The following is a 5,476-nucleotide window of genomic DNA, read 5'->3' as shown; positions in this document are numbered from 1 at the left end:
GGGGAAAACCCCCTATTAGATACTACATTCATTTCTGCGAACGACAATTACATCAGATCACAAGGTCACTTTTTATGCTCTGGTCGAAATCTGCTATTTAAAGTAACTGGGTCATAATCTCCACTCTCCAAAATGGAGGTCGCGGATTTCATTTAGTACTTACGAAGTTTTCACGATTAGAATCACAACTATGAAAGCTTCAGTAACTTAGGCAAAGGCTCTAATATTGATGTAGGCAGCAATTAGTTTTTATAAATTATCAAATTCAGATGACTTAGTGATGTAGACGCGGACAAAAACTTGTAAATTTTGAGAATGAGAAATGGCATCTATGGTTGGTCAAGCGGCTTCACTGACTTAATGGTGAACGAGTTCTCTCAAGATTTTAAAGCACATAATAAATTCTTCCGTGAAAAGTAATTACACAGCTATAGCAACTGGACTTGACTCTTAAATTTTTCCACACATAACAGATGTGTACCAAAAATGTAAAATGGTTAAAATTGCTGTTAAACATAACATACACTACATTGCTTAACAGTTAACAGGCAGGCCTATGCGTATGGAGTCGAATAGGTAACATGTGTTCTATTTATAGCGCACTGCACTGGGTAACTTTGCTCTATGAGGTAAAGGGTTAACAGTCAGGTCAAATTAATTTCTGGAAAATATCAAATTCCAATAAACAAAAGTACATTACTTTAACATGCAATAATATTTTTTTTAAACTTACAATTAAATAAAATATAAATTAAATCCAATATACATAACAAGTAATATATCTGTGTATACTGAAAACTCATATAAAATTTGCATCTTAAGTAATTTCAATTTATAGAATAGAAATATTAACTTTACTTTGCCGAACTGCATTACAGTAATTTAGAATAAAGTATTGAAATTACTTTTGTTTTCCTTTCAAACTTTAATTTTAAAGATATCTGAATAATCAGTTGTAAATCAAGATAGCAATGTCTCAAGTAGAATATATATTTATTAACATGCTAGTGTCAGCAAATTCAAAGCCATATAGAAGCGCTTCAGAACACATACCATTTGAAATCTACATTGCAATATACAAATTAACATTTCCAACCACAGTTTAAAAAACAAAACAAATGCAAAGTGATAGAATCTTGTCTCATTAAGGATAAAGCTTTAACTTTGATATATTCTGTGCTATTAAAACCAAAAACTAACATTTTTCAAACAACCTAAACTCCTTAAAAAGATTTGGTTAAAAATCCAACACTTTTTAAGACTTAGTTATAAAAGACTTTCAAAATGTATATAGATATATTACTGTATAAAAATGCTTGACTTTTTTAACAATCTACTTTTTTATGCCAGATTGTAATCAAAAACATCATTCCCCACACCTGTATTGATACTCACATGGGCTCAAATCATTTCTTAAAATGTACCTAATATGTATATATAACAACACTTCACCCTTTTCCCCAGCAAGATGTATAAGAATCAAGATATTTCAAGCTACACATTACACAGCATAACAATTTAGCAACAATATTCTGCTCCTGCATTCAACATTTTATGCTACATTCAATTAGACCTTTTACTCTGTCTTTAAGAATGGCAGCCCTGTCTATTCTGAGTTTTCATCCCATTATTGATATTTGAACATTTGAACCTGCCACTCTCGCTATAACCTGGACATATCCACAGTTTCAACAAGCAGAGAGCACATGTTCATGCTGCAGTCAAGTAAAACTGGTTGACATGTGCTATATTCTTTGTTAAATTGGACTTTACCCAAGTTGCTAAACAGCAAAAGGCTTCTTGTACTTGTTCTTTAGTAAATTTATGGAGAATAGTGTCCTTTCACTCTTTTATAAATAATATGTGACTTTCATTTAATATTTTCTAATTCCTGAACAACAAAATTAGAAAGGTTTTGTGTTGTTGTTACATGATTATTGGACCTCTGATGTCAAGGATGTTTAGGCTGCGACATTTGTGTTTTCATGCAACTAGCAATGGAAATGATGAGTACCTAGTAAAATATTATGAATGCTGTAGTTTTGTCTCATCTGAGAGCGGATTAAAGATATGACTGTTATAATATTTGCAATTTCTCAGAAAATAAATCATTTTTATTTTTGATTTCATGCAGGTGTGACTTGACTTAAAATTGTTTTAGTTTTCTAGGACTGCTGTTAACATACTACCATATTCCGCCACAAGACGGTGATGGCAAATTCCAACTACTTGATCGGCAATTTACACTGAATCCACACCCCAACATATATGTCCAAATATGAAAGTGGGGTGGGATGAGTCAGAGGAAACTCACATTACCAGTCTTCCAATATCACCTATGGACATGGCCATGATTGTGCTCTAACACTAGTCTAAATGAATTGACTATACAAACTTATTTACAGCAATCACTCCTATGATTTGTACTGCAACCACCGAATATATTTAATAACGAGTACTGTATTCCACACAGTCATTTACATTATGCTTCATTTATTCTGGAATCAATTTGTAGCATACTAACAGAATAGGTAACCAACATGGTGTCATTACCAGTGTTCTACCAATACACTATCATGCAGTTTTACTGGGGACTTCTAAAATCTGTGAATAAATGACAAGAAACAAAGTGGAAGGAATGAATTGAATACAGATTCATAATTGTTTCAAATCATTTATATCATAATTATTTCTAACACTATTTATGAAAGTTAAACAGTTTCAAACATCTGAGCAGTACATCAGTAGTATGCATCATAAATTTCAAATGTTTGTCAAAATGAAACCTGACTCCACAGTGATGTACTGATATGCTGTACAATTTCTTTTGTAATAGCACTTTGTATACAAAATATATTTCATTAGCTGTTAGTCTTTTTTAAACAAAGCAAACTGCTTTAGTGCAAAAATGTTACATGAAAAGACAGCAACATTGATCAAGTGTGAGTATGAACTAAGGTAGGTCAAATCAAATGAATTATTAAGGAAAATTCCTGAAATTCAGGGTGATCCTCTCACAGCTATTTTCTCCAGTTAGTGGGTAAATCATCATGTTTTCCTTACCATTGTTTATTTCACATCAGTATAGAAATCCACTGGGAATGGAATTACCTAAGATGGCAGGTTTAGCCTCCTCTATCTCTAAAAATCATATACTTTTAGGTGAAAAATAAGAATGTTAGCCATTTTTAAGTAAAATCATACACCTCTTCTGAACAAATCCTGTCTGAATTAAATCTTGCATCCTCCCCTGCTTCAGGTGTTGTTTAAGTACCAGCCCCTGCAATAGATTACAAAAATATGTCACTATCATGTGAACGGGACACACAATTTTTTATTTATGACATGCAAATCTTTCCAGAACAAACATGCATGCAGTAGACACAAAAACCGAAAATCAATCAGCCTAACTCACTGACTGCTGTGGTATTTCTCTCTGGTCTGCAGGATCTGAAATAAGTTAATATGTTCATATTTTGCGGTCAGTAAACCAGTCATCAGGCTGTGAACAAGGGCAGACTGCCACACTTAAGCATATTGTAGTGGACAGAAAATCTAGCCTCAAATTGTTTTTAAAACTTAAATCAAGTTCGGTAATAAAAAGTTCTCATTGGTAAGGTCAGGTGAGGTGAGGTGTAGTACTAACAATAGTGGTTGTTTGGCACATTTTGAATACTTGTTGTCTCACTTAATGTTAAATAGTTGCTTAATTACGGTATGACTAATTTTCAAGTTAACATTTTGTTTGGGGGTATTGCAAATTTTGACCATTTAGACATATATTCATTATATGCATACTTAGTTAACACTCTAGGTAATCTAGATTTTTAATCAGTCATTTATTAAGGTGTGTTTTTCTTGCTAGCGGTAGCAAGGTACGGTTGTTCATGCAAGTACCGGTACTTATCGAATCTCTAGTTGCTACCTTATAGTTCTATAATGTAAGACCTCGACCCACAATATCAGGATCGAGGTCTTATATTGTAGGACTAGGCCTAGTTGCTACCCAGCGAACACAGCCACTTCATGGTGTGTGTGTGTGTGTGTGTGTGTGTGTGTAGTAATGTGTATACTCACCGGCTGGTCTATGTACACATCAGCTTTGCCCCCACCCCCGTGAATTTTCTGTGTCAGCGAACGGCAGAATTTATCCCATCAGATGTGGAATTCTGCATAATTCTGCACGAAGTTATTTATACAAGGGTTTTTCAGCGTTTATGCTGGGTGCTGGGACCTGGTCTGATTTCCGAAGTTCGTGTTAATACCTCTGTATGTTAAGTCAGTGCGTGAGAAAAGTTTTTTACTGCTTTACTACGAAGTCCATATAAGGCAGTGCGCAAAGAAAAGGCAACTCTTGTTTATTTATATCTACATTTTACAGTTTTTCCATGTCTTCATAAATAGTTACCAGGAACAATAATGCTAATTTGGGACAGGTATAAAAGGAAATATACATATGTATAATAAAAATCTTTCTGATATTTATTTATTTATTCCTTTTTGTTTTAAATTGGCTACTTTAATTGAAATATCTGCTTACTCAGTTAAATTGTTATACCGAAGCGCCATGAAATGCTGGGTCTTGAAGTTTGCGATAGTAAAATTAGTAAATAAATAAACTTAACTTGATGATACTGTATATGCCTCCTTTGTTGTTCTTTAATCTTTAAGAAAACTGCGTGTCAAACCTACGTCGTCTATTTGGTTTAAACCATCGATAAACACGCATTTTGAGTGCGGAGTATCGAAGGGGAGTTACTCTGATATCATGAAAATTACCAAAAATTATGTACGATGGCGTCTACATGTCATAAGTTTTGTTCAGATACTTTGTACATTGTGCACAGTGTAATAATAATAATAATAATAATAGAAAAAAGTTAATTGTAGCCGGAAATCGAGGAAATAAGTTTAAAATGTGTTAAAATGCAATAATTCAACAGAAATCAGGCGATGCTAAAGTACAGTGTTTATTTGAAGAAAAAAACTATAACATTCTTTGCTTAAAAAGTGAGGGCACCTAAAAATACCGTCAGTTCTAAAACTGGCAGAAACCACAATTTCGTCAAGTTACATAAACAACTGGCTCAACCGCCCCCCCCCCCCTTGTTTCATCTGGTTGCCAGACAAGACAACCACAGCAAATTTCCTTATCATCAACATCATCTGACAATTCACTACTACTTCTAATCAATTGGTTCTCCACACTTGTTAGTTTCTGTCATTTAACAATAGTGTTAATATAAAATCTGAACAGTAAAACTTTTTATTTGTAAATATTTATGTCAACTTTTTATCATAATAAACTGTTGCTTACATTAGGTATATTTATCCAACTGTACACTGTCACTGCGATGTCAAATCAGTGAGTAATTATTTAGATGCTTTTGATATTTGACTCTTGAATTTTAACTGCCATATGATATTTGACTCTTGAATTTTAACTGCCATATGATATTTGACTCTTGAATTTTAA

General features: G+C 33.3%; 1 long non-coding RNA gene across 1 annotated transcript; it reads right to left on the bottom strand.

Moving 5' to 3' along the window:
* Positions 1 to 976: 976 nt before the first annotated feature.
* On the bottom strand, positions 977 to 4,734 carry LOC149783807 (uncharacterized). The gene is made up of 2 exons (XR_016413675.1): positions 4,541 to 4,734; positions 977 to 3,280 (listed from the first exon to the last, which is right to left on the bottom strand). It is a non-coding gene; the product is annotated as an uncharacterized LOC149783807 (long non-coding RNA).
* Positions 4,735 to 5,476: the final 742 nt, after the last annotated feature.

The sequence above is a fragment of the Sinohyriopsis cumingii genome, chromosome 14 (assembly GCF_028554795.1).
Source record: "Sinohyriopsis cumingii isolate HCF-2022 chromosome 14, ASM2855479v2, whole genome shotgun sequence".
NCBI classification, from domain to species: domain Eukaryota; kingdom Metazoa; phylum Mollusca; class Bivalvia; order Unionida; family Unionidae; genus Sinohyriopsis; species Sinohyriopsis cumingii.
This window is presented reverse-complemented; position numbering and strand designations above follow the sequence as displayed.